General features: G+C 44.7%; 1 protein-coding gene across 1 annotated transcript in view; it reads right to left on the bottom strand.

The window, feature by feature from the left end:
- The window catches only part of Hlcs (holocarboxylase synthetase (biotin-(proprionyl-CoA-carboxylase (ATP-hydrolysing)) ligase)), a 161,501-nt gene that overhangs the window by 38,589 nt on the left and 109,685 nt on the right, over nucleotides 1-13,227 (bottom strand). The window lies entirely within an intron of this gene.

Raw genomic sequence — 13,227 nt, 5'->3', positions numbered from 1 at the left:
TCATCTATCTATCTCTATCTATCTATTTATCTATGAAGACAATATAATAAAATCTACCAAACACTAAAAAGCAGGGGCAGAGGAGGGAAGAGTATGGGAACATAATATAGGAGTGAACTTGTCCAGAGTACACAATATGGATTTATCTCAGTAAAACTCCCTTGTACTAGTAATACACACTTAATATAAATTGTAAAACAAAAAAAGAGAGAGAGAAAGAAAGAAAAGCCCTATGAGGATACTAATTATTCCACAGATAAGTCAGCTGCTTCACTGCTCAGACCTGGGAAGATTTTCAATTGCAAAACCATTAGTCACCAGCCCTCTTCCTGTAGAACGGTTTTGCAAGGCTGCAACACACTGTGTTCTCTAGAAACTTCTCAAAGAAGAAGAATCCTTCAATATACACTAATAGTGGTAGATGAGCATAGCTCTTTACTCCAGGTTGGCATCGGCCATTTGCATCTGTGCCCAGTCTGGACCTCACTGGTCTCTGCCTCACACCACACAGACCTTCCATTAAGTGCCCTGCATGCTTGTGTTTGATCTTGTGGGTTGACAGTGTTTCTTATCTAACTCCTTCTCATCCTGTGCTCCAGTGGCAATCAGTGCTCCAACAATTGTTGGCTCATGATTTAAATGTAAATCTCTTCATTCTCTGCCACTCACCTACCCTCCGCCCACTGGGTGCCCATCTCCCTCAGACACCGTGGCCCCCTCCTTTAACATCATGCAATTCCTAGAACAGAGGAGACAGGAGTTTTGTTACCAGTGAAACGAACTCAGCGTTAGAGACATCCAAATAGTGTGGATTTGGCATAAGCTTCTTTCAAAAAGTACTACTCCATTATTGGAATGTTTATGCCTGAAAAGAAGTTTCTGTGTTCTATTGTGTCCGAAGCTTTTCAAAGTGCAATTGTTCAATTTGCAAACTGCAATTGGTTAACCAAGCTAAACTTAATTAGTCCAACGATCCTAGAGCCTACATCAAACTGCGTTGTTTGATGTATTCTACATCGCCCAAGCCGCCTACAGCTGGCTGGGGGTCACAATGAAAAGGCAGCCGGGCTTAGGTCTGGGAACTGAAATGAGCTGCTCGAAGTGCAGCTTTTCTTCCATTTTCTGAGGCTGCACTGCTCTGACCTTCTCCAACTCAATCCTCTGCGGATTAACATGTAAAGCAGTGTCGAATTAATTTCAGAAAGGGAATATGAGATCAGCCTGGGATCATACAAAACATCTAACTCCTAAACACACTAATGCTTCCAGCCATTCAATGGGAAGCTGTCAATAAGGGAGGGGCGGGCTGGGGAGAGGGCGGCCAGAAGGATTTGAAGGTTGGAGCAATCTATCAGACTAGTTAGCGCATTGCCTACTTCTGTGGCATGGCTAATGCATTCCACTAGAAGTTAATCCTATTTCTAAGACCCTCCGGTGAGGAGCACATAGGCCGTGATGAATGAGAACTAAAATGCATTAAAATTCTCAACAACTTCACCAAAAGGCACACTATTAGATTCCGAGGGGCTAAAATAAGACGGTTCATTAAAAGTGCAGGTCTTAAAGAACCCGCTTTTGTGCTGGCACACTGGGGAGAGAGGGGCCAGGGTGTCACTTGTGACACCTGCAGTCAAAATATTTTTACATTAGGCTGAAGTCCTCCAGGCACTGCTGCATGCAACTCCGTTATCCTACCTCGGGGGCTTGCGCTTTAGCTACACAATGGTATCATTAAACCCCCCTTTTAAAAATCGGACATGAAAGCACTTAATTTCCCTTGAAGAAGCGCAGTGTTGAACCCTTCTCCCCCCGCCCCATTGTATTTTGCTTGTACTCTTTTAAGAGATGACTTAGCCATGTATGAAGATGTGGTCCACACAGGCATTTCTGCAGCTGTCTGCAGCAGGAGAGTGTGACCCCATCTGTGGACCACGGCAGGGCGGTGGGCTTGGTGGAGGCTGTACATTATACTTGGATGTAGACACGTGGTTTCCCAATGACAATATGGCCCAGGGAGGCAAGACACACTGCAAATTCCAACATCAGATATGCCAAAGCCAGCTACTAAATCAGACTGGGCAGAAAAGTCATGGAATTCTTAGCTCCAACTAACCACCCAAAAGCCAGAAGTAGAGGTGTGGCTGCAGTGGTAGAGTCAGCCTTCAGCAAACTACTAAGGGAAAGCATGAAGAAGTCTTGGGTGGAAGCCTCAGTACTGGCACACATAAATAATTGTATTACTCACAGAAGTTTGCCAGCATGGCATTACCTGTAATGGCATTATGAATTATCCAGCATGACACAGCCACAGCCACTCAAGTTTTTACACACACACACACACACACAGCATTTGAAACTACACTAAGACTGTCTGATACTAGGACCCACCCCAATTTTAGAAGTGATAAAATAGTGATAAGCCGAAATCAACCATAAATGCATTTCCTAGTTACTTGGACAATAAAGCCCAAGGCATGGCGGAGTTGAACTAGGTAATACTGAGTGAATCAATGAATGGTCCAGGAAGTGATGTTTATCTGTTAGGAACACTTACATGGAGTTGCCCACATACCACCTGTGCTCTATATGAGCTGCTTCTACTCCTTTGAAATCAGGAAGTAAGTTAGGTCATTACAGTTCCTTATTGTGTGTGAAGGGTCCACTTTCTCGTAAACTACACACTAACTTGCTAAAGTCCTTTAAGCACAAAGGCTCGTGAATCCTCCTATCTCCTCTCCACTTGCAAATATCTGTATGTATAAACTTTGCCAATGACAGGACTGACAACAGCCTATCTACCATGATATGCACGGGATGCGTGTGGTCTTTTGCTTTGTTCCATGTCTGCATGGGGTGGAAGGGTACGTGTGTGTGTGTGTGTGTTGCACACACTAGTACATACAAATGTTGTTCTAAGTCCCAATCACGTATGTAAATCAGATGAATGGATTTTGTGTTTGTATTACCTAAATATTTCCCTGTATTTGAGCACGACCAGGCAGGCCTATTTCACTATTTCCTGACTCCCATTCTTGAGGACAAAACCAATTTCTTGTCCTCAGAGGTTCTCTAACCCTGTATCATCAAGAGAAACCAAACAGAACGTCACATTATAAAAGACGTAAGTAGAGAGGTGCCCTTTATGTTCAGTGGTATTGATTGTAGCCAACTACAAAAAAAATTTTTTGGGGGGTCTGGTCGTGGGGCCTGAACTCTGGCCTGGGCACTGTCCCTCAACTCTTCAGCTCAAGGCTAGTGCTCTACCACTTGAGCCACAGCGCCACTTCAGGCTTTTTTCTTTTTGCTTATGTGGTGCTGAGGAACCGAACCCAGGGCCTCATGCATGCAAGGCAAGCGCTCTACCACTGAGCCACCTTCCCAGCCCTCAACTACAAAAATATTATATGAACCATTCCAGAAGAAACAAGTCATAACTTTTCAACTGAAGCCTTTTGAGTAGCATGACTAAATTGCATCATTTATACTTGATCCTACCTGGGATGTGAGTTATTCCCTCAGCCTGAGTGTCCACAGCATATATGCTACCTGTCTGGTGGTCACCTGGAGCCCCCTTGGTTACCAAATCAACTGTGGTGAGATTGTAGTGCTGTGTTCAAGTAATCCTTTTTGTTTTTCCTTAATGTCCCCAAAATACAAGATTACTGATGCAGGTGATTAGTGAAATGGTTAGAAGTTCATTGTAGGAAAGGTGGTTTAGGGCAAAATACACTGTCTGTTAGGTTCTGCCCAACGATCAGGAACAGAAATCCACAGGAAGGCTACTAAAGAGCTAAAATACTGTTGACTCTCAGCAAGAACAACAGGAAGACTATCAGAGTATGAGAAACTTGTAACAGACCATGAAACATGCAAATTTCCTGGAAGCAAATACCCCTAATAGAGGCATGAGGACCATCAGCTGTTGAAAGTCTTCTAACCAGCTAAGAGGCATCTGGGCATATGACCCTGGATGGCTCCACAGCTCTGCCACCCTCAAGTCTTCTGCCTCTTTAGGAAATCACCAGATTCCACCAAGGCCATGGTGGCATTAGTTCCTGTACAGCTTCTTGCTGGCTTGCTTTCACCACACTGTGAAGATACCTTCCACGGAGTCTTTCTGAAAGCCAGAGCTATAAGCAAACCTGGGTGAAAGGTGATAAATGAAATAAAGCACACTCAACTTTCCTAACCCTGAGAGAAATACAAGTTAGAAAAATAAAGGAAGTCCCACCTTCCTCCTACTTAAACCCCTGAAGAGAAGACAAGCCAATGCTCACCCTAATATTTGGATAGCACTTAAAATATTGCAAAGTCTTCCAGAAAGTGATTTGGCAGTAGTGATCGATAGTCATTAACACATTCATGGTCACTTACTTGGTGACTCTGCTCCTTACATTTCTCCCTAAACTTCTTTGGGAAGCAAGGATAAAAATGTGTGTAACTGTTCAGTGTAGCTGGACGCACAGTGGCTCACATATGGAAGGTCTAACAAATCCACAGCAAACATCAGAGATACATGGCCAACAGCTTGTTGTGTTGTAGTATATCTCTGAAGACGTGTAGATCAGACAGTGACCACTAAGTGAAGATCCAGAATACGGTAAGGATGATAGCCACTGGCTGCTGATGACACATAACTGGAAACAATGAGGAGAACATTGGAATTCTGCTGTTCCACAGGCCATGAATGCTGTGAGCAAGAGGAATGGAAGCAAGGAGGTACCATGAGGGACACCCTAACCAATCACCAGGAGAGAAACACCTAGAGGCTGTTTCTCTGAAGCCTTTTCCCCAGGTAAAAAGAAATAAGAATTCTTACCAGGAGTGCGAATAATATGCTATTTTTAAAAGTTAGAGCCAATTCTGGTGGCATACAACTGTAATCCTCGCTACTTAGGAGGCTGAGCTCTGAGGGTTACTGTTCAAAGCCAGCCGAGGCAGGAAAGTCCATGAGACTCTTATTTCTAGTTAACTACCAGAAAACCGAAAGTGGAGCTGTGGTTCCAAGAGGTACAGTGCTAGCCTTGAGCAAAAAAGCTCAGGGACAGAGCCCAGGCCCTGAGTTTAAACCCTATGAGTGACAAAAAACATACATACATACATACATACAGTAAAAATAAAAGTTAGTAAAACCATGAACTGTGATTTTAACGTAAGAGTAATAAAGATGGAAAAAAATCCATTAAAAACCACAATTCTGCATCACGCTGTATAAACCTGAAATAGTTCCTGACCAGCCCAGATAAATTTCAGTTTCTTTTTCCAGTCAATATTTGAAATACATTATCACCTTTTACAACTATTGGCTTAACCTTTTTTCCCCCAATGAATGAATCTTTGAATCCACTTCCTCCACATCCATTCTTTACTTTTCTCACATAGCTACAGGAGTTGAGGTCTCCTGTGACAGAAATAGCTTCTCTGTTAATCATCTATGATCTTTCTACTTCTTTGTCTTTAGGATTATGGTATCTATTTTTTTTTCTTCATTTCCCTTTTTCCTGTTTTGTACTTGAAATCAGGTTCAAAGCCTTTATTTTGCACTTGCTGCCCTGTTTGGCTTTTTCATTCAAGGCTGGTGCTCTACCACTTGAGCCACAGCTCCACTTCTGATTTTTTGGAGTTAAGCAATTCCACAGAGATCCAAGGATCATGGTTCAAAGCCAGCTCAGGGAGGAACATCTGTGAGACTCTGATCTCCAATTAATCACCAGAAAACCAGAAGTGGTGCTGTGGCTTAAGTTGAAGAGCACTTGCCTTGAGCTGAGGAGCTGAGGGACAGAGCCCAGGAGCTCAAGCCCCATGATCAACCCTCCCCCCCAAAAAGAGAGAGAGAGAGAGAGAGAGCGTTCTACAGACTTTCCTACCTGGGCTGGCTTCAACCCTTGATTCTCAGATGGTAACTTCCCCAGTGGCTAGGATTACAGGCATGAGCCACTAGAGCTTGGCATGTCTTTCTTTTCCATTCCACTAGGTTTATAGTGGTTTTCTTTCAACTACACCAAACGTGTGCACCCAGCACCCAACTGACCTTGCGGTATCCATTCCATGCAAGTACATCAACATTTCCAACACAGCATGGAAATGTTCACTCAAATGTAACTGGTCGAAGTGTGTGTGTAACCACAAAGGACCTGCCTGACCACCACGAGGACAGCAGCAGCCCCCTTGGATTGTGTGGCCTGGTGTGCTGATGAGGACTGGCTTCTACACAGATGACGACCGCCCCTCACTGACGACGTCAAGGCAAAGGCAAACAGGCACATGAAAGAGTCCTTAAGAGGCAGAGTAGGAGATGAAAGGAGAAGGGAGAGTCTGCAAATGAAGCCGCCACGCAGGAAGCCATAGATCTCCGGTGCCTACGTGAAAGGGCTTTAGAGAGCGAGAGGAGCTTGGATTCCATCCAGCATTTGATGGACGATGTCAGTGGTGCCTCATGGAGAAAGCACTTCAGGAGAGGGGAGGAGGATGAAAGAGAAGGTTCTGGAGGTAAGAGGAGACAGGAGCGTTCTTTCCGGTGATGAATTTTGGAGCCGGAGACGAGGAACTGGAAGACACAGGATTTGATAGCCTGATGACATGGAGAGTAATGAGAGGAACTACACTGAACCACTCCAGAAATTACCCACTTCCTCAAGCCCACTGGCCCTTTAAGAGTGATCAGAAGCCTTCTGCCTGTAAGATGCCTTTGCGCACCACCGGATGAAGGCCAGTGTGACTGAACCCCAAAGCGCCTACCCTCTTTGTAGGGTGCTCGCCTGTCCTGCAGAGGCTGAACAAGTTAGTAATGGCATTCCCAGATTCCTGACAGGTAAGGCTGTAAAGGCACTGGGCATTAGCTTGCCAATTAGATGTGTTCACATGAAGTTTGAAAGAAAGAAGGAAGGCAGAGACCCGCTCCCAGAACGCTGCTTCATCCTTTCCAGGTGCAGAATGACAGGAACAGCCAGATAGGGTATTCCAGGCTTGGCCACGTTTCTTGGGTGTTATGAGCAGGTACTGCTGCCGCAAGGACCTGCCTCTGGGTCGCAATGGCAGGGCTGCTCTTGTGGGTGATAGCTGTAGTGAGGCCCTCCTCGCTCCTCAGCGGTGGTCTGCTTCAGTGACTATTTTCTAGGAGCCTCTCCTGGGACTGGCCTGGAGTCCTCACTCCATGACCTCCCACTGATCTCTCCAGAACCCAAGCACCTACATTAACCACCTTCCTGCTCAAAAGACCTGGAACTGAGCTCTGACTTCTGTCTACAAAATTTCCTCCCATGGCAGGTGCTGGTGGCTCACATCTATAATTCTAGTTACACAGGAGGCTGAGATCTGAGGATTGTGGTTCAAAGCCAGCAGGGGTAGGAAAGACAGTGAGACTCCTATCTCCAATTAATCTCAGAAAAAAACAGAAGTGGTGCTATGGCTCAAGTGGTAGGGTGCTAATCTTGGCCAAAAAAAAAAAGGAACTCAGGGCCAGTATCTCCAATGTGTATAGGGGAAAACAGAATAGTCTATCACATGGCACTTATGGCTATCAAGTGGTAATTCATGTTAGGCCCTGTGTCATAACATCATGAATGCAAGTATGTGATTTATTATTCCCCATTTACCAATGAGGAAGCTTGCTCATGTTTACATACTTAACAAGAGGCCTAGGATTCCATTTTGCTACAGTGCCTCTCAGTACTGAATATAGAACAAAATCCAAGAAAAAGAAAGGATGGAAGCAACTGAAGGCCTGGAGTTGGATTCAAAAGTATAAATATGCTTTGATCACAGGCAAAATGAATAAGGAAGAGGAAGAAAATGGTCTAACAGGATATCAAGTACTGTGGGTCTAAGAGCACAGGCATGTGGGAGAGGGCCATATGGAGGGTGTGACCAAGACAGATCTAGGGGATGTGGGTCAGTTGGGAATTGAGGAGGAATCTATGAGAAGCTTGTACTCATCTCATGAGTCAGAGTTATTGCCTAGCTCAGACAGATGAGCATTACAGTTCCCAGAGCACAAGAAAACATAATTTTTGATTTTCCTGAGGCAGGGTGTTTTACTTTTTGGTTGAGCACAATCATTGAAGAAATCTTGATTCTACACCCTTGGTTCTCTCATATGTTTTTAAACCCTAAAACTCAGTGACGAATAATTTAGAAAAAGGAGTTCCATATTCTAGAATCAGAAAAGGAATATTCAATTTTCTGTATAGGGGGAAGAGGTAACCAGGGGACTGGCATCAGGCTTTCAGCACCGTGGTGAAGTCTTGGTAACTGGACTGAATTTCATCACAATATTTATACTGGTATCTCCCAAGGTCATTACTTGGGTACCCAGTTTGTGAGAGGGAATGATACTTAGATGGATGGATGGATGGATGGATGGACGGACGGACGGATGGATGCATGGATAGCTAAGCTTCACTAAGCTGGCACAATCAACACCTTGGAAATGGTAAAGAAGATACTAAATGAGACTCTGCTTTTTTTCTTTCATTCTTCCTTTTTCTTCATTTTCTTCCTTCCTGAGTAAGATAATGGCCTCTTCAGCATTTTCTCCTTAAGTGTAATAGATAATATAATGCCATATTCTCACTAACAGCAAAACCAATTCACATTAGAAGGGACTCTTCCATCTATCAGAATTAATTTTCTAAGTGGATAAGCAATTAAAGATACCAAGTAGATTAAAATTGATCTGTCACATAAAAGTTGCGATCAATAAAAGAAAATCTGTAAATTTGATTGCATAAATCCTTTTTACTTAAGTCTACCATAAGCATAATTTCCAAGATTGCTACTTTGATCTCACTAACAAAGAAAACAAAGTAGAGCTGCAACACAGTGTAGTTCTCAGATAACAAAATACCTATTTAAAAAGGTGGAATCATCTGTGGAAGTCAAATGTGTGATGATCACAATATGCTGCTGATCAGGAAAAAAATATGTGGTTAAAAAGTCCCTGGGGATCCAGCAGAGGTGCCACATGAGATATTATGAAAAATGTTCCCGGGGACTGGGAAGGTGGCTCAGTGGTAGAGCACTTGCCTTGTACGCATGAGGCCCTCGGTTTGATTCCTCAGCACCTCATAAGCAAAAAGAAAAAAGCCGGAAGTGGTGCTGTGGCTCAAGTGGTAGAGTGCTAGCCTTGAGCTGAAGAGCTGAGGGACAGCGCCCAGGCCCAGAGGTCAGGCCCCATGACCGAAAAAAAAAAAAAAAAAAAAAAAGAAAGAAAGAAAAATGTTCCCGGAAATGCAGCTTGTTTTATTTAACTGGTTCCAACAGCCCCTTACTGGTTTTCCTGGTTTGGCAACTTTCTGCACTATCCTTTGACTTCTGGCGTTGAGGGTTTGCCTAACATGTCATCCATCTCTCCTCCCCCTCGCTCAGTATTGCATCATTGTCAGGTCATCAAATAATGCCTGGGAAACTCTTAGTGATGCATTCTAAGGGCTCTCGGTTTTTCGCTACTAGAGTACGTCTGAGTCTTACTGCTCAGTTTGTGAGACAGGTACATTCACACTCAGCTTTTCAACCCATATCTCCTCATTTGCTCCCTGCCACCCCAGGTCACTGTTATAGGTAATATTATTTACACTCTTGAGTTGTAACTGCTGTATCTGGTAATTTGTCTAGTGACACACTTTAAAGTTGATATTATATACACCATTTGCCATGTGCGCTGTCTAGGACCCTGGCCATGGGTCTGTAGAGATACTGAGCAGTTGGAATGAGGCTAGTGTGACTGAAGAACTGAAATTTTAATTCAACTCTTATTAACTTGAATTGTGACAACCACATGTGACTTGTGGTGACTGTACTACTGTTTAGTGTGATCAGTAAGATCACTGGGACTTACTTCTATTCTCTTCTACTTCTCCCATATTTTTGTATATTAGATCTATATTTTTCTATGTTTTTATGTTCTGTGCAAATGTTTATTTCACTGAATTAGCTCTTCCTCTTCTGTTGTCAGTTTTCCTGTGTATCGTGGCCTCTTTTGTATTTTAAGTTTTGATAGCATCCTTAGTGACCTTGGCTTTTCCACTAATATTTAAACTCAAGACGGGAAAAAGACAGACAAGAAGACAATCTTCCCAATACTTCCACTGTTCTGTGTAGTTTAAGTCAATGGGCTGACAAGGACTGACAGCCATGGAAGTGAGAGACAGCACACATTCCCAGAACCAAAATGCTTCTCCACTGGAGCTGTTGATTTACACTCCAAGGAACACCACCGATGGCCTGCCCCTTACTGCCATGACCACCCCCCTACCCCCAGTTCTCCTTCCCTTGGAGGGCCTGATATGCTTACATTCCAAAGTCATTCTTTCTCCTCACCCCCTCCTTTCCCACTCCCAACAGGAAGGAGAAGTGTTAGCCACTCTAAAGCTTCCGCCTTTCCCCTCCAGTGGCAGGATCCCAGGACACCTGCAGGACTGTATTTTGAGGCAGGGTCTTCACAGAGCTAAGTGAACTAAAATGATAGTGTTCAGATGGGCCCTAAGCTGGCCCGGCCAGTTCCTTCTGAAAGGAAATGAGGGCAGCAGGCATGGGGGGAGGGAGAAGAGGCCACCTGAAAGGCCAGGAGAGTTGGGAACAGGTCCTCTGGCACAGCCTCAGAAGGAACCAAGTCTGTCCAGACCTGCATCTGGAACTTCAGCTTGTAGAGCTGGGAGCAATACACTCCTGTTGTTGGTTTAAGCCCATCTCCCTCATGTTGTGCCAGCAACCCTAGCTGAACTCTGCGCACCCCCACCAGCTCTCTTGGCAGAAGTGGTAGCGAGCGGAGCACGAGGAAGCTGGGAAGAGCCTGTGGTCTGCTCCACGATTCAGTGCTCCCAGATGCCTGTGCAATACCATCTTTTCTATAGCTGTGTCTGTCAACTAACAGCGTGGAGACCTGTATAACACCGGGGCTGTCAGCAGACACATTTTGCTAGCACAAGTGGACACTGAGGACCCCTAAATTCCAGGGGGAGGAGAGCTTTACCCAGGGATAATAGCAGCCCTGGTTATCAGCAGAAGCTATTCCACAGTGGTGGTACTGACAGCTCGGTGGAGGACTGCCCCAAATGTTCACAGCTCATCACCTGAGAGCTCCCGAACTACCCACCCCATGCCTGAACTCCCTCTCACGTGCAGGGCCCACGAGGACCCTGGGTGGCTACCTTCTTCCATCTGCTGGCAGCTCTTCAATCTCAGCTGGTGGAACAGGCACCTGCCTCCTTTGGGGCTAGAGATGTCTAACTCCTCCTCTCATGGGGTCATGCTGGGGATCTCAGGGGGAAGGGTGAACAATGGCCTCACCAGAAGCACCAGTGCTGCCTCCTGGTATTATACCAAATAAGAATCCACTGTTACCTCAACCACAGTTAACATCCTTGAACATCTCAATCATCATGTGACATTGCAAAAACAATCCTTCTGAGCTTCACTTTACTTTTTTTTAACAAAAAAGTAGGGAAAATAAATCTTTGAAGGTAGCTGAAGAGAAGAACAGAGATTACAATCACTGAATATAAAACTCTTATATCAAAGATGCTATTCTGTCTGGAAATTAAAAGATATTCCAACATCTAGATATTGAATAGTTTGAGGTTAAATGTTCTTTGTGGGTAAAAGGAATGGTTTCTTTTGAGGTTTTGTTTGCTTTTGGTTTGAGAGTGTCTACAATGTTTCCCAGGCTGGTCTGGAATTCCTGGGCTCAGGAAATCTTTCAGCTCCCCTTCCTCCTGAGTAGTTGGGATCCTAGGTATCTACCACCATGCCCCGACTGGAAAACTGGGTACCAATCTGTGGATCATGCCTATAATCCTAATTTCTCAAGAGGCTGAGATCTGAGAATCAAGGTTCAAAGCCAGCCCAGGCAGTAAACCACGAGACTCTTACCAGCTAACCACCCAAAAGCCAGAAGTAGAGCTGTGGTTCACAAGTGGTAGAAAGCTAGTGCTGAGCAAATAAGCTCAGGAACAGCGCTCACACAAAAACAAGAAACTGTCTTATTAAGTTATTAAAAATGCCTGTCTAGCAAGTGTGAGGTCCTGAGTTTGTACCCCAGTACCACACAAATAAACAGATAAATATGCTTTTGCCTAACATGTATGAAGCTCTGGGCCCAATCCCTGGCATTGGGTTGAATATCATCTTGAGAATCTTAGCAAAAGACCCAACACAGATCCCACAACTATGAAGCCATCAGCAGTAAGAGAGCTAAAAATAAAACAGGAAGGCACACAATGGCTTGGGGACCTCACTCACCATCAAGCTGACGACATCCGTGGTCACAGGGAGATGGGCATAGCCAGACATAGTCCTTTGTACTTTACAACCACTCCTCATTTGATACAACAGTAATTCCTACTTAGTCTCTACTTGGCAGATAAGGAAAATGTGGTAGAGAGAGAAATAAGTGACTTGACCAAAGTCACACAGCTCATCATCAGTGGCAAAGCCTCTTACCTAACATGAATGGAAGGTTATTTATTCCTTCCCTGACTCCTGCTTTTCCTTTCTTCCTTCCTTCCTTCCTTCCCTAACATCCTCCATCCCTTCCTCCCTCCCTTTCTCCTTCCGTCCCTTCCTTCCTAGTGGTCTATTGAAAAGGGATGATGGTCACTGTTTTGCTTGAATTTTGCTCCCTTCAAAACTCTCTGTCTCTCTGTGCCCCCTTCACCCAACTCAGTATCTGACACTTGCTTTCACTCATTGGCTGGCACTCTATGGCCTGAGCCATGCCTCCAACCCCTGGTTATCTTTAAAGCATGATTTTTTTTGGGGGGGGGTGTCCGGTCTTGGGGCCTGAACTCTGGGCCTGGGCGCTGTCCCTCAGCTCTTCAGCTCAAGGCTAGCGCTCTACCACTTGAACCACAGTGCCACTTCCGGCTTTTCTCTTTTTGCTTATGTGGTGCTGAGGAATCAAACCAAGGGCCTCAGGCATGCAAGGCAAGCGCTCTACCACTGAGCCACCTTCCCAGCCCCTAGAGCATGATCTTGAAATTACTTTCTTTCATTTAACAAATGAATATTAGGTTAAATCAGAGTCAGCAAAAGATGGCTTTGAAGATAGGTAATGAAGATGTACATTCCCCCCGCAGGCAGCCCCTACTGGAGAGTGAACCCTAAAAGGGATGAGAAAGGTCCTCTGATTCTCCACCAGTTGGGAACTGTGTTTCTGGTTCAGCTGTTTAGCTGACTGGTGTGGGGGGATAACAGAAGCTGCTTCTTATTTATAGATTCTGGAAGGAGCCA

The sequence above is a fragment of the Dipodomys ordii genome, unplaced genomic scaffold, assembly GCF_000151885.1.
Source record: "Dipodomys ordii isolate 6190 unplaced genomic scaffold, Dord_2.0 Scaffold104, whole genome shotgun sequence".
NCBI lineage: Eukaryota > Metazoa > Chordata > Mammalia > Rodentia > Heteromyidae > Dipodomys > Dipodomys ordii.
This window is presented reverse-complemented; position numbering and strand designations above follow the sequence as displayed.